This window comes from Capra hircus, chromosome 11 (assembly GCF_001704415.2).
Source record: "Capra hircus breed San Clemente chromosome 11, ASM170441v1, whole genome shotgun sequence".
Lineage (NCBI taxonomy): Eukaryota > Metazoa > Chordata > Mammalia > Artiodactyla > Bovidae > Capra > Capra hircus.
The window spans coordinates 45,595,363-45,613,241 of NC_030818.1; the positions used below are offsets into that span (position 1 = coordinate 45,595,363).

The 17,879-nt window shown below is 49.1% G+C and overlaps 1 protein-coding gene across 1 annotated transcript in view; it reads right to left on the reverse strand.

Annotated features, from left to right (window-relative positions):
- NCK2 (NCK adaptor protein 2) overlaps positions 1-16,650 on the reverse strand; it is a 118,432-nt gene extending 101,782 nt beyond the window's left edge. The window contains exon 1 of the mRNA XM_018055323.1: positions 16,537-16,650. The gene's annotated coding sequence lies outside the window, so the exon portion shown is untranslated. The remainder of the gene's footprint in view (positions 1-16,536) is intronic.

Sequence of the window (17,879 nt, forward strand, 5' to 3'; positions counted from 1 at the left end):
ATACACTGACCCAGAGGGTCTGGCAGGTGTAATAAAGGACAATGAGAACAGCCTGAATCCCAACCTGTCTGCACCTACCACAAGCTGATAGAAAAGCCCCAGTTATTTCTCAGAAGGCCGTGAACTGAGGTTGTGCTGTGTACAATCCGAATGGAAGGAAACACAATTTCAGCTAATAGCCAGTGAAGATAGACATGTGTTTTTCACCCCAAGGTCATAGGCTTCCTGAAGTCCATCCTCTCTGGGCAGGGCCCCTGGATTAAGAACGCCTTTGGAGAACCACTCAGAATATCACAGGATGTCGTGAACCGGGGCCGTCAGATTCAAACAAATTCCTAGATTTCAGACTCAGGTGGGGCTGCAGGGGGACCCATCAGAGCAGAGGCCCCTGTGCTGCTGTAACAGTAGGTGCGGAGGCAGCTGGACCAGCCCCCTGGGGCCGACGCTCTCCACCCACCTGCTGCCTGCTTCCGGAATCTGGCAAGGATTCTTCCACCAAGCGGAAGAGATCACCTTGTGCACCCCTGCTCTTACACAGGAAGGATGCTTCCAGCAGACTTGCCAGGAAGAAAACCAAGACAGCCAGTTCCTTACATGTTTCCAACAAAGTGGGAGCGCTCATGGTCATGATTCTTCTGCGCACAGACGCCGACACTCACAGAAACAACGTCAGTCAAAGCAAAAACTCAGCAAAAGGGTTTTACAATTTTTCAGAAACCCGCAGGTCAAAATGGAAATTGTAAATTATACTTTAACACAGAAGCGTGGGCTTAAAGAAAATAACACCCAAAAAGTCACTGTAGATGCTTATTTGCAGTCAATTTTAATGAACAAAATGCACCAATGCAAGTTATATTTATGTGAATAAATGTAAGTAATAAATAATAAATGTACTCTCTCTAATCAGAGTAGCTCTAGGGAGGGCAGAACGGTAAGTAGAGTCCCCACAAGGGGCCTTCCACCACCCCTCCCCAGAATCATACCATCACTAGGGGGCAGGGGAGGGGCAAACAGGAAAGTGAAATAGGCTGCTGCCTTTAACCCTGACCTGTTCTGTACCCAAGAGAAAGGTCATTCCCCTGATCAGCCCTCCCCAAGCCAGCTCCCAGGACCACACCTACTGGCACGCACACTTGGAGCTGTGCCAGGGCAACTGGGCAGGTGGTAGGGGCCACCTGAGAGGCTGAGTCCACAGAGGAAGCACACCTGCCCTGGGCTGAGACCTCGGTGGGAGCTCCACCACCACAGAGCACTTCCTCCCCTGGAAGAATGATCTCAGGCCCCCATCCCACCAGGGGTCTGCCTGAGCGCAGGATGGACCCAAAGGACCCAAGAGTCCGTCTCAGAGCACCAAGGATCGGGCGTGTGCCGAAACCAGGAAGATCTGCTGGTTTTTATTTGCCCAAATTGGACAAAGTCCACGGACACTCTGTCACACACTCTCACCTGCTCTTACACATGTGCAGGGAGCCCAGCCTGGTGTTCTGTGATAAACTAGAGGGGGTGGGATGGGGGAACGGAGGGTGCTCGAGAGGGAGGGGATGTGTGTTTAATTATGGCTGGTTCATATTGTCATATGGCAGAAACCACTACAACATTGTAAAGCAATTTTCCTCTAATAATAAAAAAGAAAATATCTATTACAATAACATGGGAAAAAAAAAAACATTTCAGATGAACCTGGCCCCAAGGACCTCCCCGCTCTGGTCCTGACTGACATATCCAGGGCAGGGTTCATGGATGTGACCCCACTTCCCTCCACCGGACCTCCGAGGGCATCAGGCTTCCTTCCCAAGACTTCAATATAGACAGGGGAGTACCCGGTCACCCCTCAGAGGACCCACAGTAGACAGCCTGGCAGACACAACCTCAGCCAGGGGTTCAGGGTCAGTGGGGATAAGCCTTGATGATACCACGCACCCTGATAGGATGCAATAGCCCATAGCCCAGTCCAATCATGAGAAAAACACTGGATAGACCCCAGCTGAGGAGCATTCCACAAAACCCCTGACTGGTCCTCCTCAACACTGAAAAGGCCATCAGAACAAGCAAAATCTAGAAACTGTCACAGCCAAGGGAGCCTCAGGACACACCACGAGTAAAAGCAGTGTGATTTCCACAATGGGATTCTGGGGCACAAGAGAACATTAAGGAAAAATTTAGAAAATCCAAAAAAAGTATAGACTTTGGTTAACAACCAATGTACCAGAGTAATAGAAGATGCTATTTACATTGGGGACAGGATGGTGGTTGTGGAAACTCTGTACTCTCTTTGGAATTTTTCTATAAATCTAAGTCTTTTCTAAAAGTAAAGGTTTGTTTTTAAATATATACGTACTATACATATTATTGGAGAAGGAAATGGCAACCCACTCCAGTATTCTTGCCTGGAAAATCCCCTGGACAGAGGAGCCTGGCAGGCTACAGTCCATGGGGTTGTAAAGAGTCAGACATGACTATATATAAATCCATACATGCAAAGCGTAACATGAACACCTTTGAACAATTACAAAGTGTACTTTGGAAAAGTTAACAGAAACTGTACTCAACAGAAGGAGATAAACACACTTGCTGCTGCTGCTGCTGCTGCTAAGTCACTTCAGACGTGTCCGACTCTGTGCAACCCCACAGACGGCAGCCGAACAGGCTCCTCTGTCCCTGGGATTCTCCAGGCAAGAACACTGGAGTGGGGTGCCATTTCCTTCTCCAATGCATGAAAGTGAAAAGTGAAAGTGAAGTCGCTGAGTCATGTCCAACTCTTAGCGACCCCATGGACTCCTCTGTCCATAGGATTTTCCAGGCAAGAGTACTGGAGTGGGGTGCCATTGCCTTCTCCGTAAACACTTACTGATTAGCTTAACACAATAGAATAATTATATGGTTGAATTTTTGTACAACTCTTGTTCTTCAGAGAATACCTTGTGTGTACTTCTATAAATAAAACAATAAATGTACTACAAAGTGTAAAATAATAAATACACAAACTGATAAACAAAAGATCTTGCTCCCTTGAACAAGACCCAAAAAAACTTATTTGGCATGCATTAAATTCTCTCCTGTTAAGGTCCCTGAGAGCCAGGAATCAATATATTCCAATCAATTTTTTAAATTGCAACATAAAATGTGTATTGCAAATTAAATTCTCTTTATTCTCAAATTATATTTATTTAAACACTAAGCATTACAAATTAATTACAGTATATCACAAAAACTAGTTTACACTAATCCACGTCATCAAAAGTGAAAGGAACTGTAAATGGGTTCAGTGTGAAACAAAAAGGACAAATCACTAATTATGACTTGAACTGCTTTGAATGCTAAGGATTCAATTATTTCCAGATGCTAAACAGACACACAGAAACTGGTCCTCCACCTTACTGTCAACAGGGCACAACAATCTGGTACCAGATGTAGCAGAGGTCAACAAACAGAAACATTGCATTTGAAAAAGATTAAAAAAACACATCTATAAGGAAGTAAAACACAGTTTACATTTCAAAAGAAACAAACTAAAGAAACACTTTGAACAGACTGTCAGGATAAAAAACAAACCTGCAAAATGCCTGATCCGGGCTGACTTACAGTATCCATTACGAATCCAGGCAAAGGAGTTATTTGACTAAATAAATCTTTCCTAGGTTAAAATGTAATGGAATACTGCATTTACAACATTATCAACTTAAAAAAGGGAATCAGAAGTATCAGTGGGCTTCCTGACCCCGCATTCCACTAAAAGCAGCAATAAGTAATTTCGCTATTTTTTTAAGATAAAAGTCTTCAGCAAATAAATCACATGTAAGCAGAGTTTATATAATCTGCAAATTATGGACTAGTTGACTCCAAAACCATCTGTTTATCCTAAGTAAACCAACAGCATGGCCTCAAGCAGACTCTGGATGACAGCACTATCCCAGGAAGGGTGGATGGAGGGGGGTGGTTGGTGGAGGACTGGGTGCTGACCAGCTACAGCAACCACAGAGCTTTACCACTGGCAAGTGAGACAATCCCTGCTCAGCAGACACCCTATGGTCTCAGGGCTGTCTCACACCCCCTGAAATATTTGATGTTTTATTGAAAAAAAAATTTTTTTTAATTTTTATGCTGCGCTTTGAGATATGTGAGGTCTTAGTTCCTCTACCGTTGACCGAACCCACAGTCCTTGCAGTGGAAGCATGGAGCCTTAACCACGGGACCACCAGGGAAATCCCTCCCTGGGGTATCTGAAATGAATTCTAACTGGCCTGGGGACTTTGCATGGGTCTTCCTCGCACCTCCCACAGAACCCCACACAGAGGCATGACACTCATCTTGGATACGTGTTAACTGAGATGAGAGTCAATCATGAACGGGTAAAGTTACCCGGGCTGGCTGACAAGCTCCCTCAGGGCAGGTCTATCTGGTGCCCCTGTGTGTTTCTGCAGCTTCTGCCAGAGCTCCTCTCAAGCCACCACTCAACAACTTAGTGACAACAAACTGGGGGGTAATCTGATCTGTGAGTCAGCTCAGGATGCAGAAGGCAGCTTTGTCCTCAACACGCACGGTCCTCCAGCCAGATTCACAAAAAGGAAACAGCATCTTCAGTTTACCATGCAGGCTGGCTGCTCTGAAGACCCTTCTTGAAAAAGGAACTGCACAGTTGCCAATTCCTAAACAGGGTATGCAGACACACAGACACACACAGACACACACCCCCCCACCACCCCCACCAGAACTAAGCTTCTGCTTCCCAGAACACAAAACAGAGGTGGAGAGGAGTTAGAAATGAGCTGTGCACCTTGGACAAGCTAGCAGTGTGTGTAGGGGGGTGCGAGGCGGCTTCGCTGATGGTTCAGTGGTTAAGTATTTGAGGGGACAGGGGTTCAATCCCTGGTGGAGGAAGTAAGATCCCACATGCCGAGGGGTACCAAAGCCCGTGCAGCACCACAGCTAGGGTCTGTGCACCACAATGAAAGATCCTGAGTCCACAACTGAGACCCGATGCAGCCAAATAAATTTTAAAAAAAAACAACTACTAGCAGGTGGGAAAGAGCATGCGTACCTCTACTGCTCACAGGAAGCCAGACCTTTCAAGCTCACATTTAGACCAGCTATTTATGAAGTTCAGGATGAGGCTGTTTTAATCCATCCCCTGTTATAATTGGGCTTCCCAGGTGGTGCTAGTGGTAAAGAACCGGCCTGCCAAAGCAGGAGACCTAGGAGACACAGGTTTGATCCCTGGGTCAGGAAAATCCCCTGGTGGAGGGCATGGCAACCCACTCCAGTATGCTTGTCTGGAGAATCCCAAGGACAGAGAAGCCTGGTGAGCTACAGTCCACAGAGTCGGATACCACTAAAGCAACCTGGCACACACTGTTACAATTAAAAGTCAAGACATTACTGCATTCAGGCAAATGGTTTATTTTGAGGAAGGAGGGGATTTCAATACTGTAAATGCAAAGCCCTACAAAAGTCCTGCATCTGTAGTTCCAGAGCTGGGGCATCACCCGACACAGGGCTCCTGCAGCCCATCCCTGTGCCCCTCAGCTGTCCCTCTCCACGGTGGCCAAGTAACACTTGCTCCTTCCACCAGTGTTGGAACTGAATGACACAATGACACACAACAATTAGATACACACAGTGTTACCCAGCCAGCATACCACTGCAAAATTTCCAAGCTTGTCCAAAGACTTATTACTATGACTGTCTAAGAGGTCTTTCCAAAGAGTTACTATGACTCTCTCAGAGGTCTTTCTCTGGGCCCGCAAGGATGGGAGGCTAAGGAAAGAAAAGACTGATTGTACTTTTAACCACCTCTACCAAAAAAAGTTCAAAAACGCCCTGAGTGCTGATTCTGTGTTTATCCTGGTAATAGAACAGGAAGAGAGCAGATAAGAGGCGACCAAGCAAAAGGGAAGAGCAAGGCAACAGGAAATGATTTACAGAAAACAGATCAAGATTAAGCCAAAAAAACTTCTAACTGGCCGCCCTCTGGTTATCAAGGCTTCTCTGACTTTCTCAAGTCAGGACCTGCTCATAAGGGAAAAAGAGAAAATGCACACAGAATATCACAGTCCAGACGAGGCGGCTAACAAGCAGCTCTGCCCTGAGCCAGACCCTGAGACTCAGACACTAACGGCCAAATTATCATTTTCCCCTTCCTTTCCCCTGGATAACGTCTAATTTGTGATATTTTCGTTCTCTCTCCCTCGAAGAGTTTATTTTAGACCTTACAAAAAAGGAAATAAAGCATTCAAAAGCTAACAGATGTGACTCGTTCAAAGAAGAGTAGGCTGAACCTAGAACCTAATAAACTTTAGTAATAACAAAAGAATTTTTTTTCTGTAGACCATCACCAATTGTAAGGATGCTGAGCCTAATAGATATATTTCACCAAAACAAACTCTGAAAATCAACTACTTACTACAAGCAATTGATAAGGGACCCCATTACTTTCCTGTTAGTGGATATTCTAAGGAGAACGCATTGTCACCACAGTTCAGCTAGATTTCCTAATGCTTCCTACAAAATCAGCATTTCATATTTCTATGGTCCAAATGGAAGTAGAAAATTTAAAAAACAACGCATGCCCTACTTTTCCACCAACAGATAAACCATGATATGTCAAAGTTTCTCCTTTTTATATTTAACTGCAGAGATGCATAAATACTTTTCAGCTTTCTGTTGTTGTTGTTCAGTTGCTAAGTTGTGTCTGACTCTTTGCGACCCCATAAACTGCAGCACGCCAGGCTTCCCTGTCCTTCATCGTCTCCCAGCATTTGCTCAAATTCATGTCTGTTGAGTCAACAATGCTATCTATCCATCTCTTCTGCTGCCCCCTTCTCCTTTTGCCTTCAGCTTTCTAAATAGGCATTATTTTTCATGTTTATAAAAATTCCAGGGATGGCGGGATGGGGATGATCTCCAAGAGGGCAACTATATGAAAGAATACATGGGCCATTAACTGAAAGGTTTAAGCCAAGTACAGCAGTACTCACTTAAAATAAGGCTGCTGAAATACTGACATCTTTGGGCAGTTAACCCTTTGAAGTCGGGACTATAATGTACATTGCCAAGACGGGCCAGTATTCCTGTCCTTGACCCACTGGACACCAGGACCACTCTCAAGTCTGGACAACTGGAAAATGTCCCCAGACACTGCCAATTGTCCAGAAGGGCAGAACCACCCCCAGCTGAGAACCACTAATTTATATACAAGAGTAGTGGGTCAAGTCTCAAATTTCTTTAATATCAACATTTGAAAAGGTATTTTTATTTTGTATGTGCAAAAGTGAATCACTTATTTCTCAATCCAAACCTAACAGCTAGGAAAATCCAAACACAGATAGGAATTTGCACCATGCTGCACTATGTTGAAAACATTTTCTGCTCTTGATGATAACAACGCTCTCTGATCTGAGACATGAAGAAAAAGAGGATCTCCTTCCTCCAGAAAGCGGGGCACCCTTCCCTCTCCTCCCTCCACTCAGCCCTGAGCTGTGGGTGCAAGGCACAGACAAGTTCAAGCAGCAACAATTAAGCACCAGAGTCCTCACCTGGGATCAACAGAGCCTCAGTTCCATGCAGGCCCCCCTCAGCATGACAATGACAACAGCAGAGGGTCTGCTGTCCTTCCCCTACTTTTTTTTTTAAGAGGATAATTTCTTTATAGTCACTTCTGAGTTTTACCTCCTGAACCACATGAAACAGACCTATGAAGGAGACTCCAAGAAGGGAAATGAAGCAGTAGATGGCTGAATAAAGGGAGGAGAGCTTGTACATACAAGCCAGGCTGGTCCATGGACGGCGGTAACTGTACTCCTGAAGAAAAACCATCTGAGTGCAGGTAAGGAAGGCAGGTGGCTGAAGTCGCACCATCAGGGTGGGGAAGTCATACACAAACATGTAATATACAGAAAAGAATCGAAAGGAAAAGTCTTTTTTTTATATCTGTCTTGCTAGATTCTGTTCCTAAATATGTTCCTTTAAAAAAAGCAGTTTGATGAAAACTCACTATTCACCTAGATCCAATGTCCAGAAACTGTTTCTAAAGTAACTCCCTGAATCCCTTGGTATTTCTTGGTCTCTTAAAAATACTCAAGCAGCTTGTGGTTTTTAACACCCATGTCTCCAAGCTGATTCCCGTCACTCAGAGCAACAAGAGAGCTCTTCATCACCAATCCGGCGTGTCCCCGCCCCCAACACATACACACATTTGAAAACAGGGACATGATCTTTTAAAGGGACTGTCCTTAAAATGAACACAGCTGGTGTTCTAATGAAGCATAATATATATTTTATTAGAAACACTTTTCTAATGAAAATGAATACTTTTCATCTATCATATTTTATAATTAGTTACATAACTTGTAGGCTATTTAGTTGTATAACTTAGGTCTGTATCCAGTGACCTTACTGAACTCTTGTAGTAATCCTTAAAAAAAAAAAATTCCAACAACAACAGAAACAAACCCAGCTGGAAAGAGGGATGGAGAACTGTTCTTTTCTTCTCTGGCCAGGCTCACAAGTAACATCATTAAAATACCTACTGATTTGCAAACATCCTTAAATGCTCAGCCAAAACTCACAGGCTTACAAAACTATGGCACATCCTTTAAGGAAGATGGATGCAGATGCTGAAGGGCTTGTCCAAGGAGTCAGCCACTGGCGGCTTACTAAGCATCTCACACCCATCTCTCCCTCTTGGAAGGTTCCTCCCCAGCTGGCCGCCCCCACTGCAGCTGGGAGAATTATTAAGCTTGTTTAAGTAAATAAATCTTTGCTGCTACTCCTCCTGGAACATGCCACAGGAGCAGCAGCTGGACTGCAAATCTAAGCCCGTGAATTAAGAGCACCTGCCTGCCTTACAGCCCATTGGAGACCACGGCCTTTCTGACCTGCGAACACACAAAGAACCAGACTCTCAGTTATACCTCAGTTCCATCTGCCCTGAGGGGAGGCTGCCCAGCACAGAGGGCCACAAGGGTCCTCCGACAACAGAAGGGAAGGTTTAGGATGGTCTGGTACTACAAGCCTCGCCTAAGATGGCAATCAGTGTCAAGGTTCCTACCAAGACCTTGGAACGGCAGTCTTCCAAAATTCCAGAGCACCTGATAACTCATGAGAAAAGCAAATTCTCAGGCCCCCCTGAAGACACTCTAGGGGGTGGGTGTAGCCATCTGAGTTGGAAGCTTTCTGGGGTGGGCGGGGGGCGGCGGAACAGCTGAGACCCAGCTCTGAGCTGGGTCCGTCTGGGGCTCCCTGGCCTGTGGTGCTCAGGAGGCAGGCTAGGGGAGGAACGGCAAGGCCAGGGATGCTCTCCACTGCACCACCTCCAGAGCACACCCGCCAGGACCGCTGGAGCAGCTGAGGTTGCTCGTGTGTCCTTCCAGAGTCCAGGGCTGATAAGAGGTCCAGAATGAGTGACATCCAAGCCCCACCCACTGTCGTGATTCTCCATGATGTGTCCCCAATCCTACACCATCATAAAAGTTTACAGCTCTGTTTATGTCTTTTCTTTTAATGAAGAAATGGTGGCCTGGCTTAGGGGATAAAAGCAGAGCCTCAGCAGTCAGACAGGGTGCGTCTGAATTCCAGATTTGCTGACCAGCTCTAGAACCTTATGCAGCCTAACCTGCTAGGTCTCTCTACTCTCATCTCTGAAGAGAAACACAGCAACCAACCACACTCAACTTCCGTGAGCAATGAATGAGCTAATACTGTGTGTAACATGGTTAGTACCATCACTACAATGTGTGTGATGTGTGTGTGTCAGGGAAGAACCCAGTGATTCCTAAAGTACTATGATTTTAGGACGTCCCTGGTGGCTCAGTGGTGAAGAGTCCACCTGCCAATGCAGGAGACATGGGTTCGATCTCTGGTCTGGGAAGATCCCACATGTCTCGGAACAACTAAGCCCATGAGCCACAACTACTGAGCCTGTGCGCTAGAGCCCGGGAACTGCAATTACTGAGCCCATGTGCTGAGAGCCCTAAGAGCCCATGCTTTACAACAAGAGAAGCTGCCGCAGTGAGAAACCCTTGCACCAAAGACAGAGAAAGCTGGAAAAGCAACAAAGACCCAGGGCAGCCAAAAGCAAATATATAAATAAATATTAAACAAAAAACTATGACTTTAGATTCTGTACTTAGAAATTAAGTACTTGACATATATCAGAAGTACACTGAAAAGTAACACCCCAAAACAGTTATTTCACATTGGTAATTTAACCTCTAGAATTCAAAATACATTTTAAAACATTTGTAAAATATACAAGCATTCTGATTATAGGTAAGCAACTCAGGTTCTAGTATTCTAAACGTGCGTGAGTACATGGAATATTACAGTCTTCCTTAGCACGACAGAGATTATACCTTTCCGCTAAAGAATAATAATTACCATGATTATGATTCCAGGTTGCTCTCACTATGTCTTCTTAGCTATCTCAACTTAGGAAAACACAGACTACATGGAGCTTGAATCATGAAAGCGTACAGACCTGTGCTCTTCTAAACAGAGTCACCGGTCTCAAGGGGCCAGTAAACACCCCAGCATGGGGAGGGAAGAGGCATGCCACGGATGAAGAACGCACACAGGGTGTCACAGGCTGCACATGAACAGAACAATGTGCACCGTCTCATTAAGAGGGTTTTACGTTGAACACTGGGAATAAAAGTATTGTGGCTCTGCTGGGTAAAAGGATACATTGTAAAAATTAATTTTGCTTGTTTCTTCTTACATCTTTAACGTAGTTACTGCTGTTGTTGTTTATTCACTCATTCATGTCCCACTCTTTACAATCCCGTGGACTGTCGTCCCAGGCTCCTCTGTCCATGGGATTCTCTAGGCAAGAATACTGGAGTGGGTTGCTGTTTCCTTCTCCAGGGGATCTTTCCAACCCAGGGATCCAACCCCTCTCTCCTGTAGTGGCAGGCAGATTCTTTCCCACTGAACCACCAGGGGAGTCCAATGTGGCTACCAGACATTTAAAATCCCATCTGTGACTCACATGTGTATATTTGAAGCGGACAGCACTGCTCTTAACAATTGATTTCTTCAACGGGTGTTTGCAGGAAATACTCCATGTTCAAAAAGACATAGCATTTTTGGCACCAGCTTCTCCTCCTTCCTTAAGGGTCCAGCACAGTTTTGGGGTACAAAGCTGCTGTGTGTCATGAGGCTGTTATTACAAGGGTATCAATGAATCAGCCCCGAAGTACACACGTCTTTAAAAATAAGCTGACGATAAAGGCTGGTATTCTGTTATCACAACGAGCAGGCTTTGACTCAGTGTGTACGGGGTGGGAGGTGTACATAGAGGCTGGGGGAGCAGGGAGGAGCCCATGGTGCAGGCCCTTGCTGAGCACCGGCGACACTGACCTGAGGGCAATGGAGAGCCAATGCTGGGACCACAGCCAGGTGTGGGTACCAGGGCGCAGTGATCAGGCGAATGTGGTAACAGAGGGGTCTGCCAGAGCCAGTGAGAGAGGAGTTAAGTACCTCAGGCACAGATGGAAGAGATCTTCAGGGGTAAAACTGATAAGATGTGGGATCTGGGAGGTGAGAGAGAATCCAGGATGACACAGTGAGGCAATGCTGGGGACATTAACCCAAAGGCAGGCAGGTCAGGAGATAGTACTCCCAGCCAAGAGGTTCAGAGTTTCCGGGGGAAATGAGCCGGGAGAAGTCGCGTGATTCACTTGAATGACTGAGTGAGTCATGAATGGACAGGTTTGCAGTTGTGGTCACACAGGTGACCACCTGGAACAGCTCATGCTGGCCCTGGCCAGAAACACACATGTGATCAGGGTGGACATTACCAAACCCGCCTGCACCTGCCTGGCTCCCGGTGAACCCACAGTCACAGGGCAGTCCCAGTGATGCTCCCAGCCGTGGGTTCCATCCACAGGAAACGCCTGCATCTCCACACAAAATTCAACACTTGCATATAGCTCCTATTTGACGCTGATCCTGGTCCCAAAACCATGCTGCAGCTGAGCCAACACGGGCTAAGGGGAAATGTCCACAAAAGGCGTCAGTCAGGGCTGTCCTCTCTCCTCAAGACCTGAGGCATCTGGGCCCGGCACCCGCCTACCACAGCAGTACGAGGCTTTGTGAGGGAAACTGAGCTGTCACCCCTCCCCTCCTGCCCCAGTGGTGTCTTCAAGCACTTGGGAGACAGAAGCCATGAGATGCCCTAAAATCATCAGCCTGGTTTTGAAGAGTGACAGTCGTGGACAGAACTGTTTGTCCCCGTACTCAAGTGCTGAAGCTCTCACCACCCAAGTGACTCATCTGGAGACAGAACCTCTGTAGCAACTGAAGTTTAACAAGGTCAGAAGGGTGGGGCCCTAACCCAAGGGGAGCAGCGACCTCCTAGGAAGAGGGACAAACACACAGGGCACCTGAGGACACAAGTGAAGGCAGCCAGCGGAGCCTGGAAGAGAGCCTCACTGAGAACCTAGTCTGCCCGCACCTTGATGACCACTTTGCAGCCTCCAGAAGGGCGAGAAATCAGTTTCCTTTTGACGCTCAGTCTGGATCTGTGAGGACAGTCTGAGTGGACGTGCATACACTAAACCAGGACAAGCGCCCTTCAGCCCACAGAGAACATCCAGGCCGACGAGGCTCAGACACTGAAACCGGGACATGAGGTCACCTACTGACCCTGGTCCCACCAACAGCCAGGCAGGGGCTGCACGCTTGGTCCCATTGGGACCTGGCAGCAGATCCACAGCCTCCCCAGGACCACCTCACCCAGCACCTTTGAGGTCACCTCCTCCTCCTGAGCAGGGCAGGGGGCTCTGTCACCCTGCCACTGTCCCTGGGCTCCGGGGTCCTCACACTGATGTCAAGGCCAGAGCCCAGGTCCCCACGTTCTCTTTATGGTGGCGAATGGGAAAGTAATTGGTAAACTGTAATCTAATATCGGAACACGAGCATCTATTATTTTTATCCGACTTTGGCATTTCAGATCTACGTTAACCACTGACCAGCAAAAACACCCCACTTTCCAAAACTGTCTCAAAAAGAGAAACTGCAGTATTTCCCTTCTGAGTGCACTTGAAGCTTCTTTTCTTAAAAACATTTTAAAACACAAATGGTATACAAAGAAGTAAAAGGACACTAAATGACCAGCTTCCCGCAGTCAGGATAACAAATGCTCTGCCCAGAGTTTCCAGTTCAGGTTAACATGCACAGACACTCTACTGAAAAGTTAAATATTCAGTCATCCCACCAGGGGGTTATGCAGTTGGGTTTGTTTTTCATCTTGCCTTTTCTCTCTTTTTTTTTTTTTTTTAGTTTTAGGTTCAGGACTATAAATGATTCATTAGACAGATAACTTCTCAAACAGAGAGGCCACCAGACCAAATCCCCCCATTGTCTGGACCTGGATGCAGTGCAGACAAAACCTTATGAGCCTAGAGCCTTAATGACTGACAGAATTCAACATTCACGTGCTCAATCAGTATTTTCTCGAAAGAACACAAAGAATCCACAGGGCCAACTGTGACAAATGTCTGTGTGTGTGTTGTTAGGGCAGGGAGAGGGAAGCAGTTATAATCGACAAATGTCTATTACACCTTCAGAAACTGACATACTTTGAGATCCATTCAAAACGAAATGCAGGAGAAAATAGTCTAATTTTCAAAACAATGCCACTAAAATGGCCTAAAGAAATAAACTATATTTACTTTGGCTGCATACTTTCAAAACTGTTAAAAGGCTGTCCTGTCCTTCTAAGCTGCCTTAACTCAAGCATTTAACAATACCATCACAGTATCACTTTGAGCCTCTGAAAACATGGGGTTTCCATCACTCATCTGAGGAAAGAGAAACCATTTGGAAGTGCCATTTGCCACTCATCTGGATGGGAAAATTAATTTCGCAAGCCTTGGGGTTGAGCTGTGGGGAGTTTCCTGTCCAGTTTTTAAAAGTCAGCTTACTAGATTTCCAAACATGGTCCACTGCCCTGCCATGCAGTCCTAGGGAGCAGCCTTCAGTTCCATTCTTCGAGTGGGACAAACATGTGTGGCCCTCGCCCTCAGCTCACACTGCTGGCCATGCTGGGTAGTTACAAGCATGCATATCCTGGAGAATTGTGTAACACAGCCTCATCCAGTTGGGGCAACTGAAGTGACCAAGGAAGAGGATCTGGTCATTCCAGACAATCAAGAAGACTTTAGGGTATTTTAAAAGGTTATCCAGGGCTTCCCTGGTGGCTCAGAGGTGAAGAGTCTGCCTGCCAATGCAGGAAACACGGGTTTGATCCCTGGTTCAGGAAGATCCTACATGCCGTGGAGCAACTAAGCTCACGTGCCACAACTACTGAGCCTGTGCTCTACAGCCCAGGAGCGGCAACTACTGAGCCCACATACAGTAACTACCGAAGCCTGTGTGCCTAGAGCCCATGCTCCGCAACAAGAGGAAGCAGTGGGTGGCAAGAGAGGCCCAGAGCAATGAAAAGTAAAAAAATTAAAAAGTTATTCAGTTTGTATACACACAAGAAAGATTTGGGGTATGTTTAACGTGGATAATAGCGCACTTCTCAAATACCGTGTACATATGATGCATTTGCTGGAAAATCTCAGTCATCGCTTGATGCAAACAACAGAGGCTGGGAAACATCACAGCTTCCAAGAGAGGAGGGATAGAGAGACCTGAAGTGCAAGGCATGTGATAAAGAAAACCTCAAAGTCTGACAAGTGAGCACAGCTACTTGAAATCACCTTAATCAGGCCCCACATTAAGTGGGGAGAGAAGGTACTGGGTCAGTCTGTTCTCTGGACACAATTCACCACCCAACTTCATCCCATGTTCCAGGAGCAATCCCGCAGCATGTCTAGGGAGCAGCTGAGAAGCTTGGAGCCCAGATGAGGCCTCTTTGTTACCACCAGCTTACCACCGCTTTAAGTTTCCAATTTCAGCCTCAGCTAGCTGCAGCCAGAGGACCACTAAGATCTGGCCACTTTCTTCAATCAATGCTGCTGCTACTGCTGCTAAGTCGCTTCAGTCTGTCTGACTCTGTGCAACCCCATGGACGGCAGCCCACCAGGCTCCTCTGTCCCTGGGATTCTCCAGGCAAGAGTATTAGAGTGGGTGGCCATTTGCCTTCTCCGTCAATCAACACTACATCTAATCAACCTGGAGAGGAGAAACATCAATGTAGGATTTTCCCTCTGGTCACTGCTTCAGAATCATGGTTAACACTCACATCTGGGGAAATCCCTGTTCCGACCACCTAAAAACCTACATGGACAGCTCAGTCTCGCAGTTGAACCCACTTCATCTCCTCCTGTTCACCACTGCCCTCCTATTTACTAAACCCTTGGCCCAGGCTCGATTGCTGTTATTAATTTACCCGTTTATTAATATCTGGGGACACCGGGTAAGTGACTTACGGGCAGTGTTTGGAAATAAAGTTTAGGTCTGCTGTGATAACTCAAAGCTCCCAGAGTGATTTCATTTTCAGTCTCTTTTAGCCTTGAAAAGCCCTGTTGCCAACGATACCTGATGCAGAGGGACAAAACACGCCTCAAATTACTCTCATTCCTACTAAATCCCTTCGGCGAATCCGAGGAGGAAGCCAGGAGGAAGCCGGGCCTGGACCAGGCGGGACTCTGCTACCTCTGGGTTCCCCACCCCCAGGCCACACCCCGTAGCCTCTCGGGGGTTCACTTTCTTTGGGGTCAAGGGCAGGAGTGGGCCTGCGCGGGCCCAGCGCTGAGGCCTGCTCATCCCCTGCGCATAGCCAAACTTGCCAGGCTCAGCCCCAAACCTGTTGGCAAAATAAACAAAGGCAAACACAGGGGACCCGACCTAGCCTGAGTGCCAGAGGTCGCCCCGCGCCGGCTCCAGCTTTGTCCCCACGCGGACGAGCTGCCAGTGAGCCCAGAGCCCCGGCACACGCGCAGCCCTTTCAGGGCGACCGCCACGGTCCACACACGAAAGCGCTTTGCAATCACGCCCCCCACTCGCTCCACGCCGAATGCGCTCACGAGTTACCGTCTACGCCTACAGTCACACACCGAATTCTTCCAGAACCGCTGGGTGGTTCGATCGCCCAGAATAAGCTACCAGGGCAGCGCGATCGTGAGAAACTTTGTTTCCGGGGCCGGCGATCCCCAGTCGGACGCGAAGCACGGCACGAAGCGCCTAGGGGCCGCGGGAAGCCTCCCGGACGCCAAATGACAGCAGCTCCGCGCGGGGTCGCCAACAGTCCCGATCCCAGAAGTTGTGCGGGCCGCGCTCGCCTCCCGGTCCTGCCTGCGCGGGGCCGGCGATCCACGCGGTCCTCGCCGGCGGCGCGCCCGGCCTCCCCGGTCCCCGGTCCCTGCTCCGGGACCACCGCGCAGGCCTGCCCCGCCCGCCCGACTCGGGGAGGGGGCGAGCCGGAGGTGCCCGCAGCCGCGAGGCCAGGCCGCGCTAGCGACCGGGCCCCTAGCCCCGGCTCCGGCCCCGGCGCGCCCCGCCCCGGCTGCCCCGCAACTCCGCGAGCCGCCCAAGTTGGCGGCCTCCGCCCGGGCCCCAGCCCCCGGCCCCGCCCCGGCCCCCGCTTACCTCGCGCGCAGCCCGCCGAGGCCGGGGCAGCGGCGCGGGTCCCGGGCGGCGGCCGTCCTGCGCCCGCCCAGGCGCCGCTCTTTGTCTGCGCCGCTCGCTCCTCCCGCCGCTCGGCCGACGCTCCGGCCCGGGCGGACCCCGCGGGCCCGGCCGACCCCCGCCGCCGAGCCCCGCGCCCGCCGGCCCGCTCGGCTCCGGCCTCGCTCCGGCCGCGGCGCCCCCGCCCCTCCCGGCTGCGCCCGCCGCGCGCCCTTCCTCCTCCTCCTCGTCCTCCTCCGCTCCGCCCAGTGACGCCGCCGGGGCCGCCCAGGCCCGCGCGCCCGCCGCCCGGGACCCACCTGGGCGCGCACGGCGGCCCGGCTCGGGCGGCGCCGGGACTGGCTCGAGGCTCAAACGCGGGAGCCGCCCGGCCCGGAGGACCCTGCGTGGGGCCGGGCCGGGCCGGGCCGGGCGCCGAGGGGAGGGGAGGCCCAGCTCCGACCCTGCGCGTCCGGGAGCGAATAGGAAGACGGGAGAGGCGAGAACAGCAGCAGCCCGGCCTCGAAGGACCGACGGGTGGTCTGTCCATCCCCTTTCTGTTTGATTTTCTTATCAGGACGCCCTGGGGCTTGGCCACCGCCCCCTCTCCCGGAAGCCTTCCCACGGCAGCCTCGGCGAAGCAGGCCTGCGGTCCATCAGAAAAGTGACTTACAGAAAAATGTCACTTCCTCTGTGTAGTTGCTTCTGGGCATTTTTATTTATTTGCCTCGTATCTATTTACTTTCCCAACCAGACACTTTTTGACTCCCTCGTTATCGTCGGAAGCAGTTCTTGAAAGCAGAAGAGGAAACCACAATGTCTGTTCCTCCCTCTGTGTCCAGCTCGAACCCGCCCACAGGGCGAAATCCTGGGTGGAACTGCAGGAATGTAGGTCCCAGGAGTTGTCACTGGTGGTGGGACCGTCCGGCCGCCTGGCCACATGCTTACCTGTACACACACTTGGAAGACTGAAACCCAAGAGGAGGGCCAAGGCACAGGGTTCCTTAAACAGGCACATGTATCCAGATGTCTGTCATCAATCTCCCTCCATGTGGCTTCCCCAAAGGAAATCCTACTATTCAAATGATTCTGATATCCTGGTGGAATAGCCCGGATCCATGTTAATGAGGGTCTTCCTTAGGCTCCTGGCCTCTCATTATATTAAAGCAATCGTAGTTTACCCCAGGTGACAAGATGATGTCACTGAATGAATGCCTCTTCCCCAACACAAGTACCCAAGGAGGGTCCTGGAGCCAGTATAGCTTTGAAGTCCCAGTTGAGTGTTTGACTGTCTGGTTCTTCAACTGTGGAACAAGAGTTTCTTA